Source organism: Heloderma suspectum, chromosome 4, assembly GCF_057233095.1.
Source record: "Heloderma suspectum isolate Gila_16-S chromosome 4, 16-S_ref, whole genome shotgun sequence".
NCBI lineage: Eukaryota > Metazoa > Chordata > Lepidosauria > Squamata > Helodermatidae > Heloderma > Heloderma suspectum.
This window is the reverse complement of record NC_139461.1, coordinates 92,421,989-92,436,167: the sequence shown is the minus strand read 5'-3', so window position 1 is coordinate 92,436,167 and position 14,179 is coordinate 92,421,989.

Sequence of the window (14,179 nt, the reverse complement as noted above, 5' to 3'; positions counted from 1 at the left end):
AGAGAGTAATAAATGGCCAGTTCTCACAATGAAGGGATGTAAATAGTGGGGTCTCCCAAGGATCTGTATTAGGGCCAGTGCTTTTTAACTTGTTTGTAAATGATATGGAATTAGGAGTGAGCAGAGTGACTGGACAGGTTTGCTGATGACATCATTTTTTTATTTTTTTTTAGGGTGGCTAAAACAAAACAGGACTGGAAAGAGCACCCAAAGGATCTCTCCAAACTGGTGGAAAGGATATTAGAATGATAAACACTGTTTAATGTAAGCAAATGTAAAGTGTTGGACATTGGGGCAAAAAAAAAAATCATAACTTCATGTATATGCAGATGGGGTCTGAGCTGGTGGTGACGGACCAAGAAAGAGATCTTAGGAGACTGGCTACGTACACCTTAGGGTTGTAGAGGAGAGCATGAAGAAAATGCCAAGCCAGTGTGCTGCTTCTGTAAAAGAAAACAAAAGAAAAAAAAGGCAAATTCTATGTTGGGGATCATTAGGAAAGGAACTGAAAATAAAACTGCCAATATCATAATGTCTTTATCTGGGTGGCCCTCCAGATGTTGTTGGACTGCAATTCCCATCATCCTTCACTATTGGCTATGCTGCCTAGGGCTAATGGGAGCTGCATAAATAATTTTATGCAATCCAACAATATCTGGAGAGTCACAGTTTCCCACCCATGTGTTTTACAAATCTATGGTGCAACCACTCTTGGAATACTGTGCACTGTTGCGGTCATTGCACCTCAAAAAGAATATCGTAGAGCTGGGAAAGGTTCAGTAAAGGGCAACCAAAATTAGCAGGGGGCTGGAGCAACTCCTGTATGATGAAAGGTTAGAATGTTTGGGGCTATTCAGCTTAGAAAAAAGGCTAGTCAGGGGAGACATGATAGAAATGTATAAAATTATATTTCTAATACTAGAACTTGGGGGCTGTCTTCAAGAGTGATTTAGTGCAAAGTCTGAGCAGTCTGAGTTTCTTCACAATGGAGGACATGTCACCAATCCACTGCCAACTAGCCACTTCCCTCTTGAAAAGCCACATTTTACTTTGACTTTTTTTTACTGAAAGCTTCTCTGCTTTATTGCAGTAATGATCTTTTGGGTTTATGGGAGATTCTCATTGCGAGCAAGGAGAAGGAGAAAGGGAGAAAGGTTGGTTGGAAGAAATAACTCAGTGGCAGAGTGCTGGGATGGGGCAAAATTTGGGGGCTGGGCTGCTCTCAGGGGGAGTCTTCATTTGCTGCACTCAAGAATCAAGGATTTTGGCTTTTCACAGCAAAAGTGCACACATGGAGAAAAATGGGATGGGAGCAATAACTCCGCAGCAGATTACTGGAATGCGGCGAAATTGGAGTGGGGAGAGCTTTTAGGGGGAGCCTTCAGATGCTGCACTCGAGAACCAGGGGTTTTGGCTTCTTCAGGGAAATCTGCACACTTGGGAAAAATTAGTTGCTCTCCATTCATAAGAATGTAGTAGCTGGGGGAAGCCTGGACAGGGGCAGGAAACAACCCTCTCTCATTGGTTGAGCAGCCCCTGCCAGTTTGATGACGTTCAGTTCTACTCCCCCCATGCCACCTGGAAGTATGTTCCTTTCAAGTGCTGTGTGACCCCTGAACACCAGATTTTAAAAGTGTGGTACACTTGGCTTATCTTGCTTCATGTGCCCCTGATGGACCAAAGCCTAGTCCATGAAAATCCGGGTAATACTCCAATGTGCTTCCCATTCTGTTGTCATGAAGACCCCTCCACCCCGAGTCATTCAAAGAAGCTGAGTAGTGAGAGATTCAGGATGGATAAAAGGAAGTACTTGTTCACACTGTTCATAGTTAAACTATGGAATTTGCTATCACACAATGTAGTGATGGGCACCAACATGAAGAGTTTTAAAAGGGGTTAGTCAAATTAATGGTGGACTATATCAATGGCTGCTAGTCATGATGGCTATATTACCTCCAGTACTGGAGGCAGTATGCCTCTGTATACCATTTGCTGGGGAACATGAGCAGGGGGGTGTTATTGCATTACTGTACTGCTGTGGACTTCTCCTGGGCATCTGGTTGCCACTGTGTGAACAGAACGCTAGACTAGATAGGTCTTTGGTCTGATCCAGCACAACTCATCCTATGTTCTTATCTTTATTTCCATGGTAACAACAAGGAAGTTGAGGAGTGATTTCAGAGAATTCCACTTCATATTTAAAATAATTTTTCCAGACATCATCAGTACAGCCTCTTATAATAGAGTACATTTCTCACTGTGGTATTTACTGGCCAATTAAAGTTTTATATTGAATCACTCTCAAAAGCATTCAGGCATCAACTGATGCAATAATTTCAACCATTAGTAGATTTTAAGAACAAATATGTGCTGCAGATTTTAAAGTTATAGAATTATAGGGAATATTCTAAAGCAGTGATGACCTATCAGGACCATCCGGTCTGTCAGATGATTTTAGGCAGCCTCTATAATTATTTATTTTATTTTATTTTATTTTATTTTCTATACCACTCAATAGCTGAAGCTCTCTCTAAGCCTACGTCCTGCATGAAACAGGGTTAGGGGAAGATCAGCCTGGACAAATAGCAGTATTTCATATGCTGGTTTTGGACCACATTATTTCACTAGGGAAGAAGCGCTATCCAGGACAAAGGCAGTACAAAAGAGACAGGTGTCTTAACTACCCTGGATGCTTTTTCTTCCAACATGAAGTAACAGCATGCTCTTGAGCTCTGTGCTATGACACAAAGGCTTCAAGGCTCACTACACATAATCCTCACCCCTGTTGTGCTCACTGCGTATCTGTCATTCAGTAGCTTAATGATAAGAATATCCCTCCAGATGAGCTAGCTGAGCTATGAATCAGGAAGTCCCTGGTTTGAATCTACCCTCTCCCATGATCTCACTACATTGGCCATCCTTACTCTACTCAGTCTGCCTCCCCATCCACCCCCCTGCCCCACAATCTGCAACAGGGGGATAATACTACCTGTATTACAAGATTGTTGTATGGAGTGCAACAAGATAAATGCTTTGAACATTCTAAAGCAATAAATCAGGGGTAGGCAATGTGGTGTCCATAGGTGCCAGTGCACGCCTAGTCACCTACCTTTCTTGGCATCTGCCAAGGTGCCCGTCCTGCTTTAAAAACAAAACAAAACACATTTTCTTACTAGCAGCTGTGATAGGTTTCTGTTGGTGCTGAAAACTTTGGGTTCAAACTTTGGAAGTTCTTTAATATGTTAGGGCTCCAACCTCATTTCTGCCTTGTACTCAGTGTTTTAGACAGGTTACTTGTCCTTTGCCACACCTCCCATGGCAGCCATTTTGTGATGGTGCCCAGGACAGTCTATCAGATTGCTCAATGTGCCCACGGCCCAAAAGGTTTGCCTACCCCTGGGCTGAATAAACTCCAAGAATGATTTGATATGTTAGAAAGTGCACTGAGGCAAAATTTTATCCCTGGCTGGATCTACACGGAGATAATTATTGAGGTGATTCCATTTAAATCCGGATTTTTCATGCAGTCGGGTTATCTCCTCCCAGAGAAAACTGTAGCCAGTAATGCAGTGTATACATAACACTCCCCCTACTCCATTTGCATAAGGCAAATGGCAACTGCCATGAGTTTGAGCCTGGGGGTGGAATCTCGCAAGCAGAACTGAACGTCATCAACTGCGTAGATGCGAGGCAGCGAATGAGCGGAAGCTTGCTCCCCATCCCTCCCCTCCCCTGCCCTGTGCTTCGTGAGGTGCAATGGAGGATGCGTTACTTCCAAGTAGGCATGTTTAGCCGTTCTCCTCCGTGTTCAGCACTTCCCTGCATGATTAGGAGTCATTTGGGGGGGTCATCAGCTTTTAAAATCAGCAAGGCTCTGCATACCTAAAGACCTCCATAAGAGCAAACCTTTGCACTTCCGTAACAGCATAGTTTTAAAATGACAGGCTTGAGGCTTCCTTTCTGCCAGTCCCACCCCCGCCCCCGCCAGCTCAGTGAAGTGCATTCGAGGATGAGTTACTTCTAAGTAGGCATGTGCAGTTTTAAAATGACAGGAGTGAGTCTTGCTCTCTGCCACTCCCACAGTCAGTGAGGTGCAATTGGAGAGAGTTCCCCTGCTTATTTAACTTATATGCAGAGTACATCATGAGAAATGCTGGGTTGGATGAATCAGAGGTCGGAATTAAGATTGCTGGGAGAATTATCAACAACCTCTGATATGCAGACGATGCCACCCTAATGGCAGAAAGCGAAGAGGATCTCAAGAGCCTCTTGTTGAGGGTGAAATGGAGAGTGCAAAAGCTGGTTTGAAACTCAACATTAAAAAAACGAAGATCATGGCATCTGGCCCCATCACTTCCTGGCATATAGAAGGGGAAGAAATGGCAGCAGTGACAGATTTTACTTTCTTGGGCTCCAAGATCACCGCAGATGGTGACTGTAGCCATGAAATTAAAAGACGCTTGCTCCTTGGGAGGAAAGCTATGGCAAACCTAGACAGCATAGTAAGAAGCAGAGACATCACCTTGCCAACAAAGGTCCGTCTAATCAAAGCTATGGTTTTCCCAGTAGTAATGTATGGCTGTGAGAGCTGGACTATAAGGAAGGCTGAGCGCCGAAGAATTGATGCTTTCGAACTGTGCTGCTGGAGAAGACTCTAATTTATTTTATTTATTTATTTATTGCATTTATACCCCGCCTTTCTTCCTCTCGCAAGGAACCCAAGGCGGCTTACATTATCCTCCTCCTCCTCTCCATTTTTATCCTCACAACAACAACCCTGTGAGGTGGGTTGGGCTGAGAGTCTGTGACTGGCCCAAAGTCACCCAGTGAGCTTTCATGGCCGAGTGGGGACTAGAACCCAGATCTCCCAGCTCCTAGTCCCCTGCACTGCAAGGAGGTCAAATCAGTCCATCCTAAAGGAAATCAACCCTGAGTGCTCATTGGAAGGACAGATACTGAAGCTGAAGCTCAAATATTTTGGCCACCTAATGCAAAGAGAAAACTCTCTGGAAAAGACCCTGATGCTGGGAAAGACTGAAGGCAAAAGGAGAAGGGGACGGCAGAGGATGAGATGGCTAGATAGTATCACCGATGCAATGAATATGAACTTGAGCATGCTCCGGGAGAGAGCGAAGGACAGGAAGGCCTGGCGTGCTATGGTCCATGGGGTCACAAAGAGCTGGACACGACTGAACGACTGAACGACTGAACAACAACAACTTCCAAGTAAGCATGTTTATCCAGCGCATGTCTGCAACAGCACAGTTTCAAAGCAGCAGGGCTGCCTGCCTGCCCTCTCACCTCTCCCGTGGTCAGTGAATATTTAAAACAACAGGAAAAGGAATTCTCCTGAACTCTCTGCTCCTGTACTCAGCAAAGTGCAATTGAAGTTACTTCAAGGCAGGCATAGCTTAGCCCTCTGCTCTCCTTATCTCACCTCCTCCCCACACACACAACTTCCACCAATCAGTGCTGCTCTCAGCAGCCTGCTCTGAGGGCAGTTCAGGTCATACAGACTGCCAAACCATGCTGAAGCTGCTGCGATGGGAAAATCCATCAGAAAACCATTTTCCAAAAACCCTGATTTTACAGCAAGAAACAGTGCACTTGCTATGGAGAGAGGGATGCATCATGTGCCACTATCATCTTGGAGCTGAAGCAGGACTGGAGTAAAATATCCCATGTAGATAAGCCCCTGGTCTCATAACATGAGAACCCATGGTCATCTAATGAAGATGAATGGTGTGAGGTTCAGGACAGACAAAAAGAGGTACTTCTTCACGCAGCACAAGGTTAAGCTATAGGATTTGCTGCCATAAGATGTCTTGATGGCCACCAATGTAAGGTGAAACTGCATGCTGTGTTAATTACGTAGCTTGGCACTACCCTTCTGTTTTTTATTTACTCCAAAGTAAGTGTGTGGGGCCCTGATCCAGATCAGGACCACCATGTGCAGGGAGGGAAGGATTAAATGGCTTCTCTTCCAGTTTTCTCTCTCCCCATGCAGCAGGCTAGACAGAGAGAGACAAGCCTTCCTTGGTGTCAATGGTTTTTCTTTTTCTTTTCTAAACTATCGTGCATAAGGGATTTCAAGAGGGAACTAGCTGAGGAAGAATGATTAAGCCTCTGCTTCCCATGCAGAGTGGTCTTGATCCAGATAGGGGCCCCACAGGCTTACTTTGGAGTAAATAAAAAGGAGAGGGGGAGCTATAGCTTGACCCTCAGATACCTTTAAAAGGGGACTAGACAAATTCTAATAGCATAAGGCTGTCAATAGCTTAGTAATCATGATGGCGGTATACTACTCCCAGGTTCAAAAGGCAGCATGGCTCTGAATTACTAGTTGTTGGGAAATAAAAATGAGGCGGGGGGGTACTGCCTTCATGTGGGAAAGGGATGTTGCACTAGTTGGGTCTTTGGTTTGATCCAGCAGGGCTCTTTTTATTACTTTATATACTCAAGGAAACATATAACTGGAGGCAAGATTGGAGCCCTTATCTCCAGTACATGCCACACATAGGGAGGTTGTTGTGATCCCAGTTGATAGAGCTGCTCCGACATCTGAATCTCTCCCATTATTCTCAGAAATGCCATTGATATACACGCAAGTGCATTTATGTATTAGTCATTCATTTTCTTGAAGTCTGGTAAGATGGATTTAATTTATTTGTGAAGTGGTTCTAAATTACCCAATAAATCAACACTTACTCATTTACATGCTTTGCATCTGAACAACGTAAAGTATCTAACATTCCCCCCTCCACTGCCACAAACATTTTAAAGCAGTTTTGCCTTCGCTTGAGCTAAATGTTTTTTTTAAATACTGAACTTGCTCTTATTTAAAAGGAAGCTCTTATTCCAGTTAAGCAGGCTAATTCTATAAGTTGCTGTGTTGTGCTGAACAGACTTGGTCCCAGGTTCGAGAGGGCCCCAGGCAAGGTGCCCTCCATCTCCTTGCAAACAGCCACCCTGGCACTCTGCCACTAGTGCCCCCTCCAAACTGCCATGCTGGCCCCCAAACTGCCCCTTCCTAAGCTTACCGGGTGGCAGCAGGGACAGGCTGCTGTACCCACCTAGCCCTGTGCTTCTTTCAACACTGGGCACTTAAATGAAAAATAAAAAGTCATGCTGGGCTTGCACTCTGGGGAGGTGGTGGAAGCACGACTTCTTTCTCTCTTTAAAGAGCCTATGGCTGAAGGGAGAAGGGCCAGGCAGCTGTAGTGGCTGCCATCTTCTTTATTCCAAATGCCTCTGGTCCCCACTGTAGCATTACTACATTAGGGGCAGGGCCCAGAGGCATTTGGGAAGAAAAGGAGGGTGGCTACCACAACCACCTACCTCAGCACGTCTCCTTTTAGTGACAGAGCCTCACATTCCATTTTTTAAAATCCCATTGGTGTCAGCCCCAGTGGTTGGGTCCTGGCATTTGCCCAATCATGCTGGTTCCTTGTGCTGAAGTGATAGTTCCAAACTGCTCCAAAAATCCCTTAATGGTTTATTAGAGGGTTCTTAATGAGCAATGGTGAACCAGCTTCCCTAAAAAAAATTCCTCATGACCTCCACTGCTATGCCTGTCAAGAAGCAGCAGCTATAGGGACGTCACGTAATGTGTGCATACTAGAGAGAGCTCACGCTCAGTTCATGTGGGATGACAGCTGGCACCCCATGTTAACATTCCCCAGAATCTGAAATGTGAAGTGCATAGCAAACGTGCAGAGTTCACACAGTGGGCATATGGCTGTGGAAGAGTTTGGCAAGGGAAGAGAATGCGAAAACTACTGGCTTACATCTGTCTGAAGGACCTGTGGCTGGGCGGCTTTTCCCATAATACGTATTGTTGTGTCTTACTGTATTTTGATACACACGCGCACACGCACACACTTTTCTGATAGTGGCCTGTTGCTACATAATAATCTCAAGGACTCAGGAGCAGGCAGACCCAAAATATAAGATGTACTTTGCCACTCTTTTTGGCCTTTGGATTTGCAGATAGTTTGTAACAAATAGTTCTTGGTTAAGCACTGGTATGTCACAGATTATGCCTGCTTCTTTCCACAGCACAATAGGCACTATTAATATGCAAGAGTAAAGAGGAAACAAAGGAACTCAATATTTTTTAAAATGCAAACTTCTATGGAAACATTAGTTATATGTTATAGTGGCATTGCCTGCCTATAAGAATGAGGATGGTGGTGAACTCCTATAAATTGTAGGGTGGGGGGCAGTGGTACAGCTAGGCAATTTTAGTCCTTGGACTTAATGGTCTTACGGGGGGCGGGGGGCACTTTAGATGGCCTTGTGTATTACTTCAGTTGTGAAACACACAACTAACATTTCTCTTCCCCCTTCCTACTGCCATCCCATATGATAAAACTGCTTCTACATTCCCAATATGTTACAACAGTAACATTGATTGCCAAACCTGATAAAAATAATACTCTGAGCATGTGTGGTTTTGCATTTTAAATTCACTGAAATCATAGAACCATCATGTCTACAGAAATAAAATGGAGTTTGTTTCTGCACCTGCCACTTTCTAGGTGGTCATTTGGCGTGTGGCTGGGGTTGGGCTGCAGGGCTCCAGACTTTGCCCCCAAGGTCCAGTCTTAGCTGCACAACTGGGTGAGACTGATTTAAAAATAAAAGAGGTGGGTGCTGACCAAGAGGGTCACCTAACCATACCTTTGCTGCCCAAAATTACTTCTCGGCCATTTTTCTTTTAATGATGATATAACTTCCAGTCTCAGACCCTACTGGGAGAAAGACAGCTAAAGGATTCAGCAACTCCTTCCCTTTCAGTGATTTCATCATCTAATTCCCTTGCTTTGTTGGAATTAGATGTTGGTAGATTTTAACACAGGGGTGGGGAAAGTATGCCCCTCCAGACGTTGTTGGAGCCTAACTCCCATCAGCCCTAGCAGCAAGCATGACCAAGGGACTTGGAGTCCAACATTCAGAGTGCTGCACATTTCCCTATCTGTTCTAACACATGGCATGGGGTAGCTGATATTATGTTTATTTCATCCTAAGTAAAACTACTTCAGGCACTGGGTAGTTTCATGATCAGTTTCATCATTGATTCCCCCCACCCCGAAATGCAACTGTGTGGGGAGGGGTTGTGAATCTGATCTACTCAGTGGCAGGGAAAGGAAATACTTAATTTTTTTCCCATTGGGCCATTTTCTGATCAAATGCCCCTTACCCCCAGCTGTTTTCCAGCCAGCAGAGGAAAGATACAGGATTTCTTACTCACCTGGAAGTACTTCTGCTTCACAGGAGGTTATCCTACTTTATCCTTAAGTGTCTAAACTGGCACTGCTGGAGTCAAATTAAATTAAATTGCTCTGAATCGATGAAGTTGTTCTGTTCTACTTGATACAGTATCCTCAAGAGCAGCCATGTCCATTACAAAACTATGCCAACCATAAGAAAATCTGTTTAATATGTACACTGTGGGTTGTGAGTTAAACAATAGCGATTGTGCAAAGTGACAGCATAAACGGAATTTTATAGATTGTCCAGTCAATACGCATAGCCTACAAATTATGATACGGAATGTGCACATGCATAAACAGAATATTTTAAACATTTTACAATCCACATGGACTTGGATACTATAAATATTGACTGGGCTATATATGTAATGAATTCACATTCTCCAACATCACATGGAAGTTATGTTAATTCGGTCACATTTCCTATGTTCTTATTCTTTCATAATATTCCATTCCATTGTTCTCCCTGACCCCTGCCTCTAGTTTCCCACGTTTTCCCTCTCAACAGACATGGTGTCCACTGAGCATGTTTAGTCCTCATTTGGCAGTTTTGGTGTATGCATGTTCCCCCCCGCAAGCCTCCCAAGTTTTTTTTCTATTTCTGCAAACCTCAGAGCTCCCTTGAACATGCCAATATTTGCCTCTTGTTTCACAGTAGCCCTGTTTTGTCTACATAGTGGCCATATCTCAGCACCTGAGTTCACAATTAGTATACTATTATGATTTTAGGAAATTTAGAGGCTTCTGTGGAGGAGGGGTTGACAAAAATGAAGAAAACATCTTCTAAAGTGTAGTAAATAAAGATACTGTTGAGATTGGATCATCCTTCCCCTTCACAATCAACCCCACAAAGAGACAATGCTTCAGGCTAATATGACTTTATTTTGCTAAAGACTAGCCTTTCTACTAATGCAGATTCAAGGAAGCTGTCTCTAAAGAGAAGAGACAAACCAGAGGGTAGTAAAGTTGCCAACAGTTTGCCTGTGAACTTCATGGCCAAACTTACTTTGCAGAGTGACGCCCCTCCCTTAGGGTGGCTCCCTCCTATGTTGGCTTCTAAGAGTGGCTATCCTAGGGATGGCCGTGAATTTCTCCACGAATCTCAGGGAGGCCGAATACCAACGCATTCGGCCCCCCAAAATTGTTGGTGAAATTCTCCGCCCCCTGCCCCCCCTGGGATGGGACTTACCTCCCTCGAATGTCCCTCTCGGCGGCGGGTCCCGGCGGTGTTTCGTTGGGGGCGGGGGCGGCGGCTGGTCTTCCGACTGGCTGCCGCCGCCGCCATTACAAAATAAAGTAAAAAAAAACAAAAACACCTGTGATAGGCTACGTAACGATTAACGTAGCCTATCATGGCTAGATTTCCAAAGTCAGCCATGATAGGCTACGTTAATCGTTACGTAGCCTATTACAGGTGACTTTGGAAAAAAAAAAAAGCGTGTACGCAAATGGCGGCGCCCATGGGCACTGATCTAGCTGTTCCAACTCTGATTCAGAATTGGAGCTGTCAAACATCTCAAAGCACTTGGACTCATCCCTGACAGGTACTCAACTTGCTCCAACATTTTAAAGCCCTCTGTACTTTAAAACAAGGTTTTGATGCACTAAATCATTTGCTGAAAGAGATAATTTTTCACATAAACTAAATGCAGTGGAATCAATGTTTGATGTGTGGAGCATGCAGATAAACTTTGTCGGTGCTATCTCTGGTAAAGCATTCAACATTTGCTTATTCAAACCTGAAATGTATGTCACCACCCTGAAATGTATCAAGCAGGTGTCACTTTTTTCTTTTTTGCTCCCTCCTATCACATGAATCTCTTCTCACAGCTTTCAGCTCATGGTTAAGAATGGCCTCAATCAGAATCACTTTGGTAGGAAAGTAGCTTGCAGGGCAAAAATATTGTGTGGATTCACAGCCAAAGAAATACATTCATGAACAGCAACCATCTTTCTCTACAAAAACATTGACTGAAGCTTCACCCCATCTACTTTATGAAAGTACCATCTATTTTCTGAGCTAAGGAAATAGATTTCATACAGAGAGACATCATTTATGAGCAGTGGGCCAGTAAAAAAGAAACATTTGACTTACATTATGATACAATTTCACTATTTTTCTACCTCTTGCATCATTTGCTATCTCAGTGAAATGCTACATCCTTATGCCTCCAGATCTATTTTTGTCTTTTGAGAATTAACCAACTCTAAACCAGGGGTGGGAACCTCAGGCCTGGGTGGCAAATCTGGCCATCCTAGAGTCCAAATCTGATCCACCGAGGTCCCCCAGAACCCTTCCCCTGCCCCCAGTCCCTCCCCGCTGCAACTGCTGATGTTTCGATAGTTTCACGGCTTTTGTGCCATTTCCCCTCTTTCTAAAAGGTTGAAAAGTTCTCCCAAGGCTAAGTTACTGGCAGTAAGAACTTTAAGCTACAATATGCTGGCATTATGTGTATGTTTGGCCTGAACTCTTTTGCTTTTGGCACCATCCCTTTGTCTTTGGCCCTTCCCACTACTGGAATGCAGCCCCTAAGTGCTTCTCCAAAATTGAATTTGACTCTTGGGGTGAAATAGGTTCCCCACCTCTGCTCTAACCCATTCCAACCAATGTGTAGATGTAAATGTGGGTTTTGGGTGTTTTGTGTGGATGCCAAGGAGCTCATTATAGGTGTAAACACTCTTGCTGGCAGACTTCTGAAACAACATTCAAAAGTTTGGAGGATGGCAACAAAGGAGAGGGCCTTCTCAGTGGTGGTCCCCCAATTGTGGAGCATTCACTCCACTGAGATCAGCCTAGCACCATCATTGTCATCCTTTTGGTCCCAGGCATTTGACACCATATGATAAGGTTTTAACCAGTCCCAGGATTTTTATTGTTGAGTGTTTTAAATTGTTTTGTATGCAAATGGTTTTTATATTATGTTTTATATTGTATTTTTAAGGTTTTAAGCTTTTGTAAACTGGCTGCCCAGAGAGGCTTTGGCTCTCTCAAATAAACAATAATTTATTAAATAAACAATAATTCAAATAAGCAATAATTATTTGTAGCCCTATTTGGGCATTATCTCTTCACTTGATTAACATTTTCTGAGGGGCAGAATGGGCCCATGTCTGCTGGCCCTGCCTTCCCTGGCACATCTCCTCCCCTTCCTACTGATCACAAATTTGGGAGGAATGTCACACTCACCCCAGTGGTGCCAAAGCCCTAGTGGGGAAGCAGGAACGCAGCCCCTTCATCTCCTGCTGTGCCAGCTTCCTGCTTCCATGTTAGGGCTTCAGCAGTGCTGAGATGAGATGAGTGCAGAGGTAGAGAATAGAAGCGGAGGGAGGTGTGGAATCCCAGGCAAGCAGTGGGAAGGTACACAGATGGCGGTGGGAGTAAGGCGGGTGAGGGTCGAAGGGAATCCTGGGTGAGGGCTGGGGAAATGCCAAGAGAGAAGCTATAGAGGGAGTCTACACAGAACACAATGAACCAGCAGAAACAAAAGATATTATTATGCTTTCTCCAGTTCCCCGATATCAATGATATTCATTCATTTCATTCATTCATTACATTTATATCCCACTTTTATTCCTCCTTTAGGAACCCAAGGTGGTGTACATAATCCTCCTCCATTTTATCCTCACAACAACAACCCTGTGAAGTGGGTTGGGCTGAGAGTCTGTGACTGGCCCAAAGTCATCCCATGAGCTTCCATAGCCAAGTGGGGACTAGAACCCGGATCTCCTCCAGTCCAACACTCTAGCCACTACACCACACTGGCTCTCCGATATCAGTACTAAAGGAAAGGCTTCCCTTAGTATGGAAGCACCCCTTGTATGGCATTGCGGATCCAGCTGCAGTTGTAAGTGTGCTTACTTGAGAGTTAGCTTACATTGAATGTCTATAGAACTGGGCTGTACCAGTGTGAACTGGGAAGTCCCTGGTTCAAATCTTACCTGAGCCATGAGCTCACTGGGTGGCCACTATTGTCCACACTTTGTATGGAATTCTTTTATTTTTAATTACTGTAAACCACCTTGAATGATACAAAGGCAATGGAAAAGCAAGGCATACATTTTCTAAAATAAATAAAATATTTCAGATGGGAATAATAACGCTGTCTTACATTTCTGAGATCATCTGCATGAACTGCTTTAAACATTTGCAGTCCACTTCATAAATTCTAAATTTTATGATTGTATTCATAAGAAAGCTTTCTTTTTCTTCCTTATATTGTGAAGAAGATAATTCTGTAGTAATAAAGTTATTTATTGTCCAAATTAGTGGCAAGATGATAAGCATTTAGGGCTCCTGCTCTTCCTCAGGCTTATAATCTTTAAAAAACCAAATATGGACATCGTGGGATATTAATTTTGCAAACAATGTATGTATTTCAAATATATGTACAATTTGACTGGGTTTTTTTTAGTTGAAAAATATATTTCTAATATGATGTTGCAATATATTTAATAGATACGTGAACCAAGGTAAGTTTCATCCAGTTCGCTGTCAGTGCAGCAGTTGTGCGCAGCAGAGGGATCTCCTCTGAGTCTTGTTACCACCCTTCCTCTTTAGCTCATGCTTAAAGGTGTGTGTGTCCAGGCACCACTTGGAGGCCATTCTGGAGACTTGGAGGCCACTATAATAAGGCCATTATAGAGAATGGGAGTTCCATAGCTCTGTGGAAGAGCACCTACTTTGCATGCAGAAGGTCCCACTTTCGACCCCTGGCATCTCCAGGTAGGGCAGGAAAAACTCCTGCCTGAAACCCTTGGGCACAGCTGCCAGTCAGTGTTGACAATACTGGACTAGTATTGGCCTGAGTCAGTATAAGGCAGCTTCCTATGTTCCCATGAAAGATCTGTTCATGTCTTCCTTGTTCCTGTCCAGTCATTCCCCAACTGCTTGGTCAAGGAATGCA